The sequence below is a fragment of the Amblyomma mixtum genome, chromosome 3 (genome assembly GCF_055824585.1).
Source record: "Amblyomma mixtum isolate Tamu chromosome 3, ASM5582458v1, whole genome shotgun sequence".
Lineage (NCBI taxonomy): Eukaryota > Metazoa > Arthropoda > Arachnida > Ixodida > Ixodidae > Amblyomma > Amblyomma mixtum.
In genome coordinates, this window is record NC_143014.1 from 23,666,851 (window position 1) to 23,687,638 (window position 20,788).

Consider the following 20,788-nt stretch of genomic DNA (forward strand, 5'->3'; position numbering starts at 1 on the left):
TAAATAACAATTTTAAAAGCATTAAGGGTACCTGCACATTCTTTTCCTGCAGCAATGCAATAGGAGTGCACTTAACACAACAAGACTGCAATACAGCGAAGTGCATTACAGTGGCTGGCTTCCTCACAAATTCACAAAGCAAAGCTGCCCAACTCTTCCACTCTAGATTCCTAGCAAATCTTGCAGCAATGTTTACCATGCATCTACAGAGCACTGCGGCCGATTAATAGAATGTGGAATACAAGCCACACGAATAGGCAGCAGTTTTAACCATATAAGCAAAGATCAATTAGATCCAGAGTAATTCCCACCTACAATGAATAATTTTTGTGCCGCCTCGCTACAGCGGATCTGGTGTTAACAGATAATCAGCCGTAATGTGCTGATCTGTGATGATGGCAGCTCTTCTTAGCTACACTTCATTTGCAGTGGTTTCTGTTACAACATACATTCGGTCAGAATGGACCAAAAATAAGGAGGCAAATACTTCTTAACACAGCCATTTCAGCCGCAAACAACCCAAGTATTCCTCGACGTGCCTTGGCAACATATGACAACAGCAGCAGCAGCAACGATGGTGGCTGGAGCAGCGAGGAGCCCCGCAGCGCAGGGAAGTTCACATGCCAAGTGCACCACAGAGTGAGGCCATTTGGGCAACATTTTTTTTTGAGCCGAAGCTAATGTGTTTTCGAAAAGTCTAAAACATATATGGCTGTTACTAGTGGTCTGCAACAAATCTAATTGCAACCAAGTGCCTATCTGTATAGTTGTATATTAGATTTTAATTAACAAGCTTACTAGTTAAAAGGGGATGTATCTTTCAACACCAACTTTCTTATTTTTTGATGGATTTTACTTAAATTTTTTGCATGTCAGTATAGCTTTCAAACTTAAGTGAACGAAACTTCAGCATTATATCTCAAGAACTTTTTTTCCCACAAACTTTTTTTCTTTTACACCTTGTGGAAAGCCTGCAGGCTCAACCAAACGTATTAGGAGACTGGTTCAACATTCACTCCAATTCTGAATGCAAGCTATGAGAGATGACAATCTTCAATTTTTATTTTCACAACACAAATTTTTTTTTTTCGTTTTCTACAATGCAGTTGGCACAGATGTCTAAACTGCAAACAAGATGTCACACCAAAAACCTACAATGCGTCCAAATACAAAACCAAGTCATAGCATATATAGTGAAGTTCTACGAGTGCAACAAAAGAAGTGGAATCAACACAGACAAAACACCTATGGAGAAATCTGTTCCACAATGTGAGCATCTAGTCAGAAAACTGGAACAGAGAAAAATGCTGATTTTCCGAACATTTCCTTGATATGCAGTGCAATAACTGTTTCCGGGTGGATTTCAGCAATGAAACTTCGGGACAACATAGAAAGTGAGACACATGAGCGGATAGAATGACTATCAAAAACACGAGTTTTTAGCCATTATTCACAATCTGAACATGATTTGTGTATTTTTTTGATGCCCTCAAGAAATGGTATTACTCTACGCAAAAACCCATCCTTTTACCTCAAAAAGCCTATTTTTAAAAATCAGTGGCAGGCTTCCCTGAAACACGTGGTATATACTAATACTTATATTTACTTTGTTTTTTTTTTATGTCAGTTATTGGGTAATTCATTTTGTTTTATACTACTGTTCACAGATAGAAGCACCTTCGCCTACGGGCAACGCTCAAAATGCCCTCTGCCAATCACTGTATTCACTCGAGTGTGGGTGAAGCTCGAGTACTTTTGCACCAGCACGGCAGCTGTCACATCAAAAAAGAAAATATAATCCACAGAAATATTGGAAAACTAGCACTATCACCAGAAATTACAAAACCTCACATGTCATGAATCTCAAGATGACGGCAAGAAGTGAAGGAAGTTTTGTTGAATGTATGCAATAGACATCTTCCGTTTTGCATCTCTCCCCTGATGACGTGTCTATAGTCGTATACAACTTTAAGGGGCTCTAAAAGGGGGTCTCAATAAAGGCGCGGTACTCCTGAGATGTTTAACGGATGCAGCTTCATGAATATCCTCCAGCAGGAATTTTTTCAATTTGCTTTGTAGAGGCTGAGTTACCTGAAGTCAGAGTTTGAATTTCAACGTCCCTTTCCCTCTCCTCCGCCGGCCCCACCTCCGGGGGCGGAGTTTCCTGCCTGGCAGGAGCTTACTACTGGCCGTGGCCCTGGTAGCTGCCCGACGTCTGAAAGAGTCTAACCAATAGCCATCTGTGAACTGGTATACACAGGAGCGTGCGAGCATGAAAAAGTCTCTGGAAATGGCTAGCCAACTTTGGCGGGTGATCATGGATTCTCTGCTGCGTGCAGAAGTGTATTATTTGGCTCAGATGTGGCTCAGGACCGCCGCACAGAATTCCTCCATGATAAAAAAGTAGTCTATTGTTTGGTTTGGTTTGTGGGGTTTAACGTCCCAAAGCGACCTAGGCTATGAGAGGCACCGCAGTGAAGGGCTCCGGAAATTTCGACCACCTGGGGTTCGTTAACTATTCCTGTTACCTGAACAAGAACCTAATAACAAGGAAAAAAATTGCAAGCTCTAGAATTTTGATTCCTGGTTTGTTTAATATAATCAAACATTAAAAACCTTATTTTGGCATTCCACATTACTCCGTTAATAATGATATGAGTCTCTTTAGGTTACATTCCAGTTTGCAATGATTACTGTATTTATTCGTGTAATTTGAGCATTTTTTGGGGTAAAATTAAGGCTTCAAAAACAAGGTGCGCATATTACGCAAAATTTTCTGAGCACACTCTAAAAAAAGCTACAAAGGTTATAATGTGCAATATATACTGTATATGTGCCGCCTATACGTAGACCCTCCCACCCCCTCCCCTCTGTAGTCTCACTTTTGCGTCACAGGCAAGCACAGTGATAACGTGCCTCCAGGCAATGCATTCTCATTAGTTGTCAAAACAAATGTAGTGGGTGCGTTTATTATGCAAACACGTCCACTGGCCAAGATTTCCGGAGTACCAAGTAAATCGTGCCACGGCGCCAATTTCGATGGCAAAAGACCAAAGCTGGCAGATTTTTGGAAAATAAACATTCATCTATAAATGTTCTGGCCTGATTTCATGGCAATGAAGCGTCTGCTTCAACGAAATTTTTCACAGGTCCCGTGAATTTCGTTTAAGCAGGATTTGACAGCACAAGACAAACAAAAGTAAGCCACTGCACCGAGCCAGAAATAGATTACAAAAATTTAATATACACAAAACATTGCACATGTTACTAGCTTCCACTCTTATGATTTTCAGCTGTGTACACAATACTGCACTTTCCGGGGCCTTTCAAGTTAGAGAATATGACTGCTGTGCCAATTGAGAAAGCAGTCACTTGGGGACATGAAGTGGAGGTAGATGTGGGATGCGCTGGACATTACACTTGTTCAGAGTTTTGTTCTTGTTCTTTTTTTTTTTATAGCAGAGCTTGCAGTTCCTACTTGTGGCTTCATAAATTCCAGAAATCATTTCATTAGTTATCTAACATTTTCATTTACCACAGTCCACATACTCAGTTCATAGCGGTTCACTGCAAGTGCAATCCTTCAACGTGGCATCCACTGACAGGTTGCACTCATGACCTAAAAGGTACAATAAAAGCTCCGTAATATGACCCCCATTAGTCCAGTAGACTAGATGATTCCAACTTCCGGTGCAGTCCAGGCCAATGCCCATGCAAGTCTATGGTATCAGACGCTACGGGGTCTCACACCGGTTAAAGATACCGAAGGGAAGCCATGCCCAATATGAATGGCACAGCAAACAGTTGTCCAAGTAGCCCTACTCAAATTTCAACTGTATGCGGCAGAGTTGCTTGCACAACCCTGACATGCGTAACCTTGGCATGCGCGCAGTGGCGTAGTGTGATGACAAATGGCCATACAACCCCAATTTCGAGAGCAGTCCGACCACTTAGTTTCGGCAGAGTCCTTCAAAACTTTTCTGGTCACAAAACTCCCACCGGAGCTTCACACAGGGTCGGCGCCGGCCGCTAGAGGCATCACTGTTTGTAAAAGTGCACACAGCCTCTGAAGGACACTCCAGTTGGTGTTACATTTTGGACTGTATTTGCATCCAAACATTTCGAATTTTCCGCGATTGTCTTATCAGCCATTGTTAGAATGTGCTCTAGCATTTAGCTTTCAAACAGAATTTGTACCTTGAGGACAATGCTAATGACGTACGAATGCCTCACTGGAGCAGACGTTTGCTATGAAACAAATTGTGCAGCATTATAACTCAAAATTGCAGGAGATGAGATTTATAACATGACAGGGCATACTGAGCACCTATCAGACGAGACATAAGATTAGGTATTTCCTTGCCTTCACTCTGTTCTCTTTGAGCACAAAACTTGCAGTATGCAAGTGAAAACGCCACTGCAGTCTGCTTCAACACTTGCTTTAGAAAGCAAATGGCGCATGACTGCTACGCTAAAGGTGCGGTGGTCCCAACGGAATTACCTCGGTCGGCAGAACATCGAAAAATGCATTTTTTGCATTGTCTTTGCCCTTGTAATACTACGCTGATGCCGGCGGTGCCCCGATCGTTGGCGGTTACAGTAGCCTGTGGTTACGGCAGCCATCAGCAGTGCATCAGTCAGCTAGCCGAGCCCAGCTGTGTGCTTTTTCAGATGCTAATTGGTGTGTCACTGGTTTTTCCCTCGATTTCGTCAGCAGCTTTCCAGCACGCTGAAGATGCGCACATATCGAGAACCATTCGCAGTTCATGCCGTGAAGCCTCCTCCCAGGCGACTTTGCAGATTGTGCCACCTGCAAAGAGGCTCCACCACGACCACATCGCACCATGAAGGATGCCAGGGAGGCCCTTACCATTATGGACCAGTGCTGCCTCGACGCTCTTAACAGTGTGACCCATCAAAGCACTGATGGAAATGTGGAAAATAGCTACTGTTGCACAGTTCGCACCTCAAAAGCAGGCGACCCCTGCCCAGTCTTTCACCAAATAAATTTTCTGCATTGCAAGTGATTGTTTATCAGTTTTTTCGGTGTCACCCACAAACTGCAATGCAACGATATATCGATGCACAAATGCAACGATATATCGATTATAACGATCAAATTCATTAGATTTATCAATTCTCCCATTGCCCCTATATATAAATAAACTGTATACAGTCGAGCCCATTTAATGCGTTCGTTGTATCCGAAGTTCGTAGTAAATGCACTTGACCTAGTACAGCCAGAAAACACTCAGACAAAAGCGACGTCTATATGTTTAAAAGTACCACTGAGCTATGTTACTTTCTTCAAGAGAGACTATCAAGCTGCTTTCTAAGTTCTCAACCACGGCCATGTGCTGCTGGCCGAAACCTTTGCCGCATACGAGAGTGACTGAAGCGTTCACAGCAATTGATTACAATAGGTTAGCATCCTCATCTTAGTTCCTCTACAAATTTGTAAGGATGTAGAGACGAAGCTACCGTTTTGCATGCGCGTCTGCCGTCTGTGCATTGCCTGTCCGCGTCAGCAGCGTGGAAGGTGGAGCTTGAATTGCACAGGTGACGCAAGCCACGTGACAGACTGGACCAGGAATGCATTCCTTGACTGACATTCAAAAGTCTAGAATCGCTGTCCTTGGTTGATCACTGGCTGTGTGCAGTAGTTTCACTTTCAACGCTGCCCCTGAGTTGCGTCTGACAGGCTTCTGCTTCCAGTTTAGACATCTTATCCAAACATCACACACGCACGCACCAACTGACCTTTAGCCTGTCGGGGCGCGCTTGGCCAGTGGTTAATTGCAATTTCAATGCCACCTTTACTGTTGTTTTCCTGGGGGTCGGACTTTATTTAATGGGGGGGGGGGTCATGGGAGCTGAGAGAAACTCTTCAATCTCCACAGTGACGGGAAGGGAACATTTTTAGACAGAGGGGGCGAATTTACGGTGCCTCCTAGTTCACTATAAGAGCGGCACGGCCACAGTTGTTCGTTTTATCTGAGAAGCAGTTCCATAGCCCTAATACATATTTTGACAATACCTCCACCCTTGTCTGTAATAAGCGAGCATTTGTCATAACTGCAGCTGTTATAAGTGGGCTCAACTGTATAACAAAATTATCGGTGAAATAATGGATACAGTGATAGGATTTCACCGCACGCAAGGTGTTTACCATCAAAATTGGCCTGAAAGTTTGATAAAAATAGAATACTTTGACGCAAATGACGTGAAAACTATGAAAATGAAACGGCGTGGCGAAATCTGTGAGAGTGCACTGAGTACCCCTTGGTAGCCAAGCCAACCAGGGGCTATCACCGTCATCGCAATCTCTCGAGGACGGAGAGAAGAGCTCGCTTGGCCAAAGCCGTGCAACGCTTTCTCACACAAATTTGTCGCCTATTTGTGCATTTGTTAACAGAGTAAAAATGGTGGCAACTAAGCGCAAGGTGATAATCTCTGTACTATTCCCCACTATTGTCGTCGAGAATTTACTTTTTTTTTTTTTAAGCGTTAGCTTTTCTTAGCACGTTCCTCCATTTCGCACTGTCCGCAGCAAACTTTGGCAGTGCACCAAGATGAAGGGTGCTCCAGCGGGAGTGGCTCGCTTGGCAGAGCGCCAAGACACTGTGCATCCGTGACAGGAGCGCCAGTTGCGGTGGCTACATGCATGGGGTAATACCTACATCCATGAGGGAATACGTGGGTGTGTTTTTTTATTTTTTACCTGTCCAGATATAACAATAATCGGTTACAATGATCAGATTTTCCTTTTTTTTTTTTGCAACATTGTTATAACTAGAGCTACCAATAAAATTCACTGCATCTAGGGTGTCCATTGCAGGCTAAATGGGCTGACATTGACTTTATGCTCAGATGTCTAAGTGGCACCATCATGGTTCGCCAGTCTCTTGCATCCAGCAGCTTCAGCTGCACAGGCATCCACTTGTTGATTCTGGTACTGCTGTCTCATCTTCTTGGCATCACAAGCTCGCTCGTCAGAATCTGCTCACCACAAAGATTTCATTCCACAACAAGGCTGAGCTACTCTGCATCCTCACATAGCTGCTGCTAGTGCTCACGTTCATGGCAACAAACACAAAATTCTTCTCCCGAGTACTGCTGCAGTGACCCATCTCTGAAACAGTAGCAAGTGAATGACGATGGCAGGTTCACAAGCTGCACCCATGAGCCACGTGCTACTGCATCTGCAAGTGGTGGAGGTGAAGCCACCCCCTTTGTACATCCACATTCATCACTTGGTTACACAGAAAGCTAAGTGTCCACTGCCAATTTGACCTTCTCATGCCCAACTAAACCACACTAGAGGAGAGCCACTGGTTGGTTTGGTTTATGGGGTTTAACGTCCCAAAGCGACTTAGGCCATGAGAGACGCCGTAATGAAGGGCTCCGGAAATTTCGACCACCTGGCATTCTTCAACGTGCTCTGACATCGCACAGTACACGAGCCTCTAGAATTTCTCCTCCAAAGAAATTCCAGCCGCCGCGGCCGGGATCGAACCTGCGTCCTTTGGGTCAGCAGCAGAGCACCATAGCCACTGAGCCACCGCGGCGGCTACAGGAGAGCCACTGTTCAAGATGGGAGTCAGGTAGAGAAAGCACAAAATTCCCAACACGTTTGTACCTTGACGTAGTTTCCCCTGTAGAAGACGCATGACTCCCGGAATAACCGCGCCCGGAAGACACCCCACTTGTCGAGTAGGTCCGCCACAGGATCGGCATACTGTGAGTACACATAAGCAGCAGCATCAGTCAGGTTATGCTCCCCACAGGACAAAGGCCTATTCCAATAACCTCCAGTTTTCTTCATGACCACCCTGCCTTTCCTAATCTTGCCTCCCCACATGCAGCCCCACTGTGGTTCCCTTCGATTGGAATCCACACTAGGTTGCCCCAGCAGAGCATCAACTCTGTTTTCCATATTACATGTACTCTGAGGTTATTCTGCAACTTTTGCTGCTCACCTTCTGTACCTTAGTTTTAGCCAGGTTTAATTTCAACTGCTCAATGCAGTTCGTTACACATTAATGCCCAGTGCTGCTCGAAAGCAACAGCTGAAATATGCATTTTTTTCTCGCATACAGAACCGCGTTAACCAACCCGTTGCCACCTACTGTAAAGCAAGGCCACTTTAACTCCACAACGTGAAACACAGACTGAACTCTGTCTTCAAAAGATGAGCTGAACAAGGGCAGTTGAGCAACCACAGCACATTGTGAGCGATATCAAGCTAGCATGACAGCTGGTCACTGTACGGCTACAAACATCTTATTTCAATCACTTCAGAAAAGATCGCAGAAGCTGCAAATGGCATATAAATAGCCTAGCAATGCATTACGAATGTATTACCAAGGAGCAAGAAGGGGCGTTCCTCAGAAGCAACATTTGGCACTTACGGTTGCTTCACTACTATGAAAGGTATGCTGTCTATGGTTTTTTGCATCAGACCCCAAAGCAACGCTAGAGATTTTTAGTCTCCTATGTTACTTGTGAGCACTGCGCATTACTCACTCCTAAATGAATCCATGAGACAAAGAAAATGCATCACAGAGATTGTAATGGTGACATTTCAGACGCGGACTGACAGCGATTCAGGTATCCTCAGTAAGATGCAACACAAAGGCTTCACTCACAAAAGTGTATCGGAAGTTGAAATTTATGCTTATGTAGTAATTCAGGAAAGAACAGCAGCTGCTCTGCAGAGCACACGTCTTGTGTTCATGTGCGATTTAAGAGACAGGAAATTGAAAATAAACTCTGAAAAGAAAAGATTTGCCAGGGGCCACAGCCTACAAACGTAAGCTATAAAAGCTTAATTTTTGCCACTACTTTGGAAAGAAACCACTAATAAAACATAGCTGACAATAGAGGCCATATTCTGGAAGTGTCCACTAAGTGTCTATATCTAAAAAATAGGTGTGGCTTAAAAGGTCACATTCCCTTGCTCCAAAAAGGGGTAAAAGCCGGCATCGGAACTTATCAGTCATATAGAGGCTCCCACCAGTGTTAAATCAAGCATAGCCACCTGTTCCAGCTTTCGAATGCCCTAATATAAATCATTAGTAGTTACTGCGCCTGTTAAAACATTTTTAGTTTTTCAATATTCACTTTTCACTACACTCACTGATCTAATGGCAAGTGCAGCTTCAGCCGGGAGGATGCAACAGGAAAGACTGGTGGTCATAATGCACCACATGCCGTCACCTCTGCGTTTGAGGCCCCAACTAACTTAGTGGCCACTCCCAGAATAAGCCCCTGATCCCCAAGGAACAGCACTAAATAAATAGATGAAACAATGGGACACACAAAACTAATTTAACACACACACATTCAGTTCACATGGACGTCAGTCATAGTGCTTCACAAGTCTGCAATTTTTGTACGCCCTGGCTGCTACACTTAACAATATCGTCTGTCATGATCACATGAAATTAAAGCTGCAAAGGTTTCCTTATATGTTAAATTGACATATTTTTGTATATAGGATTACTAATATATGAAACTATTCTGCAGTCCCCTTCAAATTCAACATATCTAAGAATGACAAACTATTACTTGGACGTTAGTAGTCTAATAATTTTTTAAAGAGAAAGATAATTTAACAAAGTAGGAGAATGGACAACCACATGCCGCCAAAAAGACTCCAACCCACGACCTCTGCAAAAAGTGCTCTACCAACTAAGTTATGGCAGTGACAACTCATGGATGTCAACACCGCCACGATTTGTGAATGTTTGTGCCATGCACATTTCCAGCACACCCTCCACACAATGGGATTACCAGTGTAAATTCCTGCCAGCAGCAGACCTAATGAGGATATCACTTAATTATCACTTCTGTTTACGTTACAAGGTCTGACAAAGGGCCCAGCCAGTATGATGCCTGCCTGCATACACATACCAAGGACTGACTGAATGATTCTGGCAAAAATTACGTTTTCCACTAGTGCAATCTAACACTGATGTAGGATTAAAAGCGGTGCCCGAGAATTTTTTATTTTTTTAGGAAATACGGACTTTTGGCACTGGCTTGGTGCAGACGACTTATTTTGTTACAATGTAGCAGCATCAGGTTTTGCCCTTTGGTGCAGTTTATCGTGACTGGCGCAGCAATCACACTGTTTCTGCTGAAGACAAAACCCAAGTAAAGGCCTTTGGATCAAGGTGGCACATTACACACTGCGGGCAGCTCACCCAAAGCCATGTCATAAGGGACCCTAAGGGGGCTAATCACTGTGGCGGCACGTACTGCCACAACGCCTAATCCCAGATGCAGTCCCTCCACTGCAATCACTTCTTCCTCGTGCAATGCTGGCACCTCACATTCACATGCCTGCAACAATGTTTGAAGCACTAAAATTGTGCAGTTCATTTGCATACCTAAGACTTTTGTAGTTCGGTAACAAAGCACACAGCTTTTACCCCATTCACCAAGGCCTTCAAGTGTCAATGCAGACAATACAGCCAGCATGGACTCAGCAAAATCCCCTCCAGTCGTGCATTTAGCAATTAGAGCTTAGGTGTAAGGCCGTACCTTTGCAAGGCTGGCTGTGAATAAGACACATTCGTAGGCATCGCCGACTCGCTGCAAAAATTCGTCCACGTAAGGCCTCTTCAGGACATACACCTGGTGTACTGTGCCGTCAATCTCCACTGGCACCACGAAGTCGGCATTGCTGATGGGCTGCGAAGGGGCACACTCAGGGCACAGCCAGCACACAGCACGGGGGCCTCACCTTGAACGAGCTATGGACCAGTGTCTCGTCTAGGTCGATGATGAGACAGATCTTGTGCATGTCCTGATGCCGCACAGGGGGCAACAAGAACTTGCCCTGCAGCTGCAGCAACCCCCCAACCTTTATCAACACTACGCAATCACCATGCCGAAAGAGTGAGCAACATCTATAAAAAGACTTTCATCATGACAAAATCGTAACATGAACAAATTCTCGGATGTGATAATGTGCAAGCATTCAGTCGGGTTTCCAAAGTCACAGTTATGCAATCTTCAAGGAACATGTATTTTGGTGTGCCGCTTCTAAATATGTCCTTTAACTACATGTAAAATTATTCCTTGTGCACTTACGCAATATGTTATGCAAGTCTTGTGGACAGAGCGCATTTAAGTAATTTTGCTGCACGGAACTTGCTGAAATGCACACCACTGGCTTCTCTTTACTTCAAGGAATGCAACAAGGGTTAAATTATCCTCCTGCTTATCAAACAATTTGAATCATAGGGTTTTTAAGTTGCCACTCCAGAAACATGCATACAGAATTTTCACGTCATTTGTGAAGTGGCTACCTCAAAACCCCATAACATAATAAAGATGACCATCTCACTCCAAAGTGACCTAGAACGCAATTAACGACTGATGTAAAACGTGGCTAATGACTGAACATTTCTAAATGTAATAAAATTTCTTTTACCCAAAAATCAGCCAATTCGTACTTTCCCTACCACATTAATAACAATACATTGGCTCGAATTACACAGTATAAGTGCCTAGGCGTCCACCTCACACCAAATGTTTTTTAAGTGGCACATATAACCACCACTTCTGCTAATGCTTCCAGGTCATTAGGATTCCTTCGCTGCAACCAGCAAAGCACCACACCTCACAGTAGTCAACGCTGGTGTGCAACGAAAACCCAATCACGCAAGCCAAAAACATGCCTCAACAGTGCAGCAGCAGGCATGCACAGGGAGATGAAATGGGAATGCACGGCCCAGGCTGACAAGGCAAGCTCCCCACAGGGTCAGACTGAGCAGCCAGCCACTAGACAGCTGGAAAGTGCACGCTATCTGAATGAACAGCCACGCTGAAATCCACCCACTCAGCATCAACCTTGGCATGCCAGGATAAATGACAAACTGACAGGCTCCAGCTGGAGAATCTAAATGAACAGCAACAATGAATTCCACTCAGATCAATCTGGGTATGCCAAGCTACATTATAAACTGACGGCCTTTACATTAAATTTAAAGCTTTCAAATTTCCAATGCACTGTCAAAAAAGAGAAGCCTCTCAAATTAACAAACAAAAATGTTCACAAATGTTTAGGGGAATCCCCCAAGGTGGAGTAGATTTGTAATAAGGGAGTATGGCTGCGCTTGGGTGGATGCCAATGAGTAATTACTCCCTTATTACAAAAATGTTCACAGTATAGCAAGCAGTTATAAAAATCTAGGACTACATGCTACAGCAGTCCCAGGAAAAATAAAGCCATGGCAATTTTGCAAACTCGAATATAAATCTGCACACAATGATTTTACACAAGAACCTGAGATAACTGCATAATGCATAATATAAATTTATTATATCAAAAACAACACACAACTACATTTGAATAAAAATGGCGTAACAGTTGTTTCCTTACTCTCAAAACAATAGACCTTTAAATAACATTGAAGTTTAGATTTACGGGACATTTCACAATTATTAATCAATGACACTACCAGAAATCAGGCACTGAAAAGGGGAGTAACAGTCCACAACGCACAAAAATATCAACTGGCTTGTATTCACTCAAGCACACCATGTTCAATTTGAGAAAGCTATATGGCTGCACTGAGATGAATACTGCAATTTCTTTTAATGCATTAGCATCAGAACCTCCACACTGGAAAATTCTGCCCGTCCATCCACCCGAAGCCCCGGTCGGCAGGTGTTGCAGTGTTGTGAAGGTAGGGGCGATGGTCTGAACCGTCTGCGGGGGGGGGGGACACTGCTGCTGCTGGCCTACCAATAGTAAATGTGGTTTTAACAGCCCAGCCCCAGCCCCCCCTCCCAACATCTCATCCACATACAACATGAGCAACTAGCCAACGCTAGCTCGTCAAACATTTGGCTAGGAGTTCGTTGTCCAACTAACCCAGGCGACACCTTCACATATGAATAGGCTTCACAGAGATGTGGAAGTAAACAACGAAAAGTAATGGACTTAAATATGTTTACTACACTGCACACCCACAAAGATTCAAAGGCTGCAGTATACAAGTGCAATAGGTCAAGTTCAGCGAGCAAGGCAAAACAAGAAGAAAACCTTTAAGGTTAAAAAAAAAGGCATGGGCTTCACAGCACGGTGAAGAAACAAAAGTATCCCTACCGTAACACCAGCGCATGATTGATCAAAGTGCTTTCCAGACATTTTGCTTCACTTTTTTAAGCAGCAAGTTTAGGCACTGCACTTTGCAGGAACCCCACACAAGCAAAACCTTGGTGCGTTCAAAGTCAAGACGCTTCCAGTGAGACAATAATCTGAGACATAGAATAAATGCAATGCGTGTGTTTTGGAGCCAGTACAGCCTGCGCAAACCTTGCGCAGAGTGCCTGGGCGACGTACTTCCCTGCACAAAACCTACAGCTCATTGTAGTTTCTGGATTTTACAGCCTGTGGTTGCACAGAAGTAGATCTGCAAGCAAGATGGGCGTACGCAGTCAGCCCAGAAGCACAGGGCTACTTTCGAATGTGATATTTTATTTCGTGGTGCACACTGCTGGAGTACTCTGCACAAGGGTGATGCAGACAGTACATTACAACAAATGTGAGCTGTGTATGACTACTGAAGCCCACTTATTCCTAGAGTGCACACACAAGGCACAAAAAATGACCAGAAATGACAATGCTAAGAAAACACTACGCAAAGCATTTACTTGAAGAAAGTTTACCACAAGGTAAAACAGCAACAATAGATCCAGCAACACTGTCCTTCTACATGCATATTTGAAATCATTCAGTAGCTACCTAAGCTGCCACACAAGACTGTCGGCAGTAAAAGGACTACCCCAACAGGTGCACCTTTCTGCAGGGAATAGCACGTATACACTCGTGAAAGTTAATGCATACCACATCTCACTTCAATAAACCTGCCTCGAGATATATTTCCCCTGACCCTGCAGAAGCAAGCATTCATACAGCCGGCTTTGGCAGGTCACTTAATGCATGCTCCCTTCGTACACCAGACTAGTTACAATGTGTTGCAGGCAGAAGGAACTTTAAAAATGCTGCCACATACATTGGGTTCTTTTAACACAGTACCAATGGCAGGCTATCGACTCAAACAAGGGCTGCCAAGCGCAATGGTAGTTACCAGGTTGGTACTACTGATCTTGGTGTACTCCTGGGCGGCATACTCTCGAGCCAACACGGGTGCTGGCGCCTGGTTTTGCTGCACCTGGGCGATGGGCGACGTCGATGTGCCACTGGGTGGAGCTGACTGGCGTGAAGACTTGGACGCCTGCTGCAGCAGCCAGACATGCCACCGCTCTCTGAAGGTCTCATGCACAGCAATCCAAGCCCTGCTACACACCACCACAGACACTGAAGTGCAGCACACAAAGCATGTGGTGGCCTTCCTTCCCTTATGCTGCACTTTGCAAATCCCAAAGCACCACCCCCCAATGCAGAACAATGACGCCACTGAACTCTGTACAGTTGCTGCCAGAATAATACAGAGAGCACTGCAGTGTTTCTCACGCGTTACATGGGGAGGTAGAACGGTTTATCATTCGTGAGTGAGTACACCAGCAGTATTTCCTAGCACATCTATTAAGCACCCCATAATTCACGCAATGCTAAGAGCAAGAGGAATTCGATCACTGAAGCCCACACCAGTTTATTATGGCTGCTACTGTACATTTGGGGAGCAATACCTGCCACTAGGCACACACCAAGCTTCCACACCCACCAAAAATCCTGCATGTGTTGGACATTATACATGCACAGTGCTCTGTTCTGGCACCTGCCACACTGCAGAACATGCCTGCACACTGCTCACCAAGGAAGCATTTTTTCAAACAGAAAACAATGTCACCTGACACTCATGTAATTAGAACATTCACTTATGGAACAAAGCTAGAACTGTAAAGCTAAACTGGCTTAAAATGAAACATGCACTGCCCAAAGCCAATATGCTTTGAGGCCAGTGAAGTAACTGTAGAAGGGGCATCATACGAGTGGCAGAACAGGGGCTCCAGTGAATTATATGCAAAAAGAAGCACTAACATTCTCGTCAAAGGTTTGTCACAAAGGCTAGCACATATCAATACGCAACTGCCATGTAAAGCCACGTGCAGAAGTTGATGGAATGTGGGATCGCGGAAAGACATCCCCTCATGCTTCCACGCTATTAGCAACCAGACTGTACGTAAATAAATTGCTTGCCATGAACCTGCACACCACAAGAACAAGGATGTACCAAGGATGTACCAAGGACAAGGATGTCCTTGTCCAAGGATGTACCACCACTGAACAGGCAAAATACTCCTCAAGAGGTTTAAATTTAAATCGAATGCTGGCTTTGAGTGGGGGGAAGGGACATAAGATGCAGAATAAAGACCAGAGCAGATATAAAATAACAATTCTCTTTTCATTTCATTCTACACCAGGCTGATCTCTAATAACGAGGTGTGGGGAATGCATCAACCAACAAATACAGGTGTGTATTCGAATAGAATTATATTACCCTTGCCAAGGCAGTGGCCAAGGTAACATAAGTGCCTGCAATACAAGCCAGACAAGCAAACTTGATGCATACGCACGTCTGCAAGAGTGCGTACTAAAAATAGAAGAACCCTTTGCAATTTCAGAATGCCTGCAGCATGCACAGAGTAGCCGTTTTGACGGCTGAAGTGAGAACGAAACTGCCTCACCGGCCATCTAGCCAGCCCAACAGAGCACGAATGCAGGAGAGGCTGCAGTTCCGAACTCACTCCGTACAATGGACACGCAGCCTGAATGCAAAGAATGCAAGGCGAAAGATTCAATACTCTGGTCTAGCCTTTTTTACCTTGCTTCGACGATAAAGTTTAAGCTGCAATTCAGCCCAGTTTTAGAGATACGCTCTCGAATCTGGAGCGCTCAAGACTAATGGGACCTCAAGCTGCTCTGCTACCGTCTGCAACTGCCTGGAACGTAACACAAATGTCCGGAACGAAACAAAAATAGATTTAGAGCTTTGTCGCGGTGTTTTATGAACTTAAATGTAGTAACACAACAATTTATATCAATTTCGAAAGCTTTTTACCATTAGACACCTTGCGATGCAAAATTTCGGGCTCGAACGGCTTGTAGTTCACATTGCCTTGACTAGATGGCACCACTGCTATACATTTTATATCACTTTATTTCTGTTTTTGGGTCATTTTGCTGGCGAAAATAAGCGCCGCTGTCATAATTGCCTTTAGAAGACTCTGAAATATTATATTCTGGCAGTGGAGACCATTTTAGAAGGTCCTTTCGCCTCCGTGTAAAGCAGATCACAACATTTTCAGAACGCTATACTAAAACTGTCTGTGGGGATAAGCTGCTTGTGACACGCTAATGCTATACTAAAACTCTCTAATACTACCACTAGCCGTGTTTAACAAGAAAATCATCTAAGAGCTGGAACACTTGGCGATTTGGTGATTTATCTTTCTTAAATTGATTTTTACTTGTTTCCTTTCCTTTACATTCATTTCCAGTGGTGCGATAATATACTGCATGCCTGCAATAAAGCCATAGTTGGTAGAAAACACCCGCATTGTGCCCATTTTATCTCTTGCGTTTTTGGACTGTTTCTTCAACTATTATTTTTTCTATTACAGTCAGGTCCATCAACTCAAGAGAGCTCAATGGTGCAGAGGATAGCTTCCAACTTCACAAACCTCAACAGCAACTGATGAACATGGTCTCTGCAATGGGACTGCGTAACAAGGCTGAATCAGTACTGAATTCACTGTGCATCCACTCAAGCACAACGAAAAATGTCCACCGGAACACAGGCATAACAAATTTTAAAGGTACCTGCTGTCCTTGCACAAGAGCAACAGCATTTTACACCTTTGCCTCCACAAAGAGGACCATAGTTGGCATGTACAGTCATTTACAAGGTTCACAGGAAGGGGGTCTGCAGAAAATTAATGCCAGTTACCACGCTCGTATGATGAAAGATTCACCAACAGCTGTTTGCAATGGTCAATGCGCCATTCACCACGGTGCCACACCTCCTGTGCACAGAAGCGGGAACAATGTCACAGCACACAGAAGGCCCCACTCCCCTTTGCTCCTTGAGCCCATGTTACACCAACGACGTAGCAGAACCGGGAAACGTGCCCTTCACAGGTGTTGTAAAAAATTTATTTCTGCACTGTCAGGCAAATCACTCAAAAGGCTGGATGAACGAGGGGAGATAAACGCTCCACCTGCTAGAACGAATCCCAACCCACTGGATAGCGAAGCTATGGTGTGAAAAAACAGCAGGTCTTTGCAGTGCTAAAGCCTACAGATGCAGAAATGTAGCGTGGCAACATTTTGCAAGACTACACGACATTTTGCGAGGAGCAAGCGTAGACATTTTTTTTTTTACTTCTGTCTATTTCACCCTTTCCATAATTCCTTTCATGGTACAGTACAGGTGTCCACCCAACACAAGACTGCTACCACCTTAAAACGAGAGGTGTCCACACAGAACGTGGCTGTCTTGTGCATTTTGCCTCCACCACAATGCAGCTACATGTGCTGTGCAATGTCAGTGCATGTTGAAGAACCCCAGGTGGTCAAAATTATTCCAGAGCCCTCTACTACAGCACCTGTTCTCATCTCTCTCTCTCTCTCTCCATCCTTTTCCTCGTGGCACAGTTGAAGTGTCCACTAAGAAGTGAGACAGTTACTGCACCTTTCCTATCCTCAAAAAAAAAATATGAAGCGCTTGGTGGCATATTACAACCGATGACCACAAAGGTTGCACAAGGTGCACGGGGAGAGCTAAATGTGGCCAACAGGAACCACAGACTGGACATAGCTGCTGTGTGGACATGGAGTTCCGAAATTTTAACTACGACTTCCACACCTGGTAGCAATATGGTGCCGCATCTTCGTGCGAATATCCAAAACTGCTGCCCCCTACAGCAATAACGCAGCCTGCTGAAACTGTCTGGGGAGCGAAATGACATAGCTGTCAAGTGTTTCCCTACGCTTTGCTTGATTTCAGTGACTCTTGGCTCCCTTCATTTGTGTCATAACGAGCCCCTAAATTGCCTACCGTTGTCTGCTTAACAGCTTAACGAGGGCCTCGGTTCTGGCAGTCTTGATGTCATAGGTAGCAGAAAAAGGTTCTCGCACAGCTTCCGCCCCCACCGTTTGATCACGTTCCACATAACCCTCGTGATAATACAGATCACACTACATTCGCCGCTATGCAGCAGGACGGCGCTGGTGAACACACTCAGTTAGCTTACGCGCAACACAGGTACCTCCAAAAGCAGAAGATTGGACAGCCGCCACCACAGTTCATTTGGCAGAGCACCGGACTTGAAATTTGGAGGTTATGGGTTCGAATCCCACCGACAGCGTGTGGTTTTTTTTTTGTGCTGCTTCCTAATCAATTATCTTTAAGTGACAAAGTAATCAGACTTTTAATCTACCATTGATGAACACAAATTAAAGGGACAGAAACACTCCCTTGTGCTTTCCCCAGTTTTGGTGACTGTTAGCTTCATTTCCTAGCTGGCATGAGGCGCACATGCATTGGGGACCCACAGCATCAACGAACCAATGGACGAGCTTAGATTCCAGACCCAATCATGGAAAATGCAAGGCGGAGGCCAAGAATGAATTCTTGCATTAATTTTTTTTCTGCACTACCACATTCCACAACATTGTATCCATGACTGCACAAAAGCATCTCTAAATGTGCGAGAAACAGGCCAAAATTATCACAAAGACCACAGGTATTGCTTGTGATCCCAAAAGCTATACCATTGCAGGCATAAAATTTGAGATTACATGCCAACATGTGAAAGTGTACATATATAAGGTCATGCTGAAGAAGCTCATGGTCCGACCGTGGAAGCACTCACTTTCATGAAGTACTGCTGTCACATGTGTAGCTCCAATGCCATACTTTCTATGCCAATGTAATGGCGAGGCATGTTGGAGAATACTGCACTGTCAATGAGGCAAAATGTTTAACTCTCCTTACTGCACTCACTGAGCATCGTTAGCTGCTAAGGATGACTTCTCGCTCTGATTTCGGAGCCTTCCGCGCTGGTTCTAGCCTGTAGTCAAAAGAACTGAAGTTTCGTTTCTGATGTAGTTTTATTTTTCTCCGCGAGTCGGAAGTTTTTTAAAGGACTGCGAAGATGTAGTACAGAGTTCACTGCCTGCTGACAACTTCGCCACTTGACTTCGGAGCCTTCTGCATTGCTTACAGGCACGCTGCAGCATGCGGCTTGTAATTAGACAAATAAAATTGTTTTCCATGTCATCCTTTTCTTCCCGCAAGGCAGCATTTTTTTAAAGCGCTCAGAAGACACGACAGAGATAAATTTCTTGGCAGGCTTTGTCCGCGATTGATTTCATCAACGACCCCAGCAGCAGCGAGTCTGAAGATAGTGCCTTGTCACAGGGATTCAGTTCTGACATCGGCAACGATGGAAATTAGCCTGGAACACAGGCAACTGTGTTCCCGTGCCAAACCACAGGGTTTCCGGTTATTGTTTTGTAGCAAGAATACTATTCAAGACAGAAGCTTGATTTTTTCCACAGGTAGTGGCCAATATAATACCAAACATTTTGCACAATTAAAAAAAATACTTTTTTCTTTTTGGATAAAAGTGTGTCTTTGCAAGTTTTGTTCAATTTTTACCTAAAAACTTGGTTCTGGCAAACAAAATTTTCTGTTGTAATGCGCAATTGGTTATTCATTCTTGTGTGTCATAAAAGCCCATTTATTTACTTTTGTTTTCATGTACTGCATTAAATTTTAAATGCAATAGTTTTTACAGAAGAAAATGCTACTCAAACCTATAAAAAAAAACGGTCACTTCCCCACGGATAGGAAAGAGTTAATGACCAGATTAATGACCAGAAGAGTTAATGACCAGGAGCACCTTGCAGCACACTGCCCTGTCATACGCCACAACAACAATGGGTAAACAGAGGTGATCGTCCCACAGTGTCAAGTTGTAAGCAGAGCATCTACGAATGAACAAGTGGCACTGCAAATCATCTGGGAATGCGTGCCTGTTAACGTTCACCTAGGGATTGGCTGCAGAGATGGTCTGTAGTTAATAACATGTTAAGATGCAGCTTTTGCAGCCTGCTGGGAGAATTTTCTGCACAGACTAGTGACCCAGGGTGAAATGCAGCAACACCGTTGACTGCTATGCAAAAGCAAAGAAGCTTCAGTGTGTCTAAATGGGTAACCACTGCAGCGCCTACGAGAACCAATCCCATTCACAGGCCGAATGGAAGGAAGGAGGTGCTACATGCCTCGCACTGCCGCAGTGTTACTTCAACCTCCACTCCATTAGGCCAACCTTCACACTATGCTTTCCACCACGAAGGCACACCCAATGGCAATAACTTTGCCAGTGGTGAAGCTGTAGTAATATGTAACAAGTGCAGGGAACCTATGCTGAGCAGAACACTTTTGCCCAACACCACTTACTTCCTGTCAGACCAGAAACTTTCCATCACATCAATAAAGTAATGTAAAGAAAACTGCCCAAAACTCCAAAATGAAGAGGACCAGATGTATGCTATGAAAAAACAAAATTTGTACCGCCTCCTAAATTCACCATCTATGTTTCCAACAAGCAAAGCAACAACAGCATTTGAACATGTCAAGGTTTTCCTTTCAAAACACCACAATACCAAAAGCTACTGGTTGCATGCTATGCAGCTTGTGCTCTCAAGCCCAAATTGCCAGCCAGATTATGTGCGCCAGACTCTGCCAATGAAATGTAGAAGCCACGTTGCTACTGAGCAACACATATTTCTACTGAA

General features: G+C 44.3%; 1 pseudogene across 1 annotated transcript in view; it reads right to left on the reverse strand.

Moving 5' to 3' along the window:
* The window catches only part of LOC149349436 (carboxy-terminal domain RNA polymerase II polypeptide A small phosphatase 1-like), a 38,089-nt pseudogene that overhangs the window by 13,719 nt on the left and 3,582 nt on the right, over positions 1 to 20,788 (reverse strand). Inside the window, exons 3-6 of the transcript XR_016290075.1 lie at positions 14,109 to 14,258; positions 10,751 to 10,852; positions 10,549 to 10,698; positions 7,640 to 7,738 (exon numbers count right to left, since the gene is read on the reverse strand). The product of XR_016290075.1 is annotated as a carboxy-terminal domain RNA polymerase II polypeptide A small phosphatase 1-like (transcript). The remainder of the gene's footprint in view (positions 1 to 7,639; positions 7,739 to 10,548; positions 10,699 to 10,750; positions 10,853 to 14,108; positions 14,259 to 20,788) is intronic.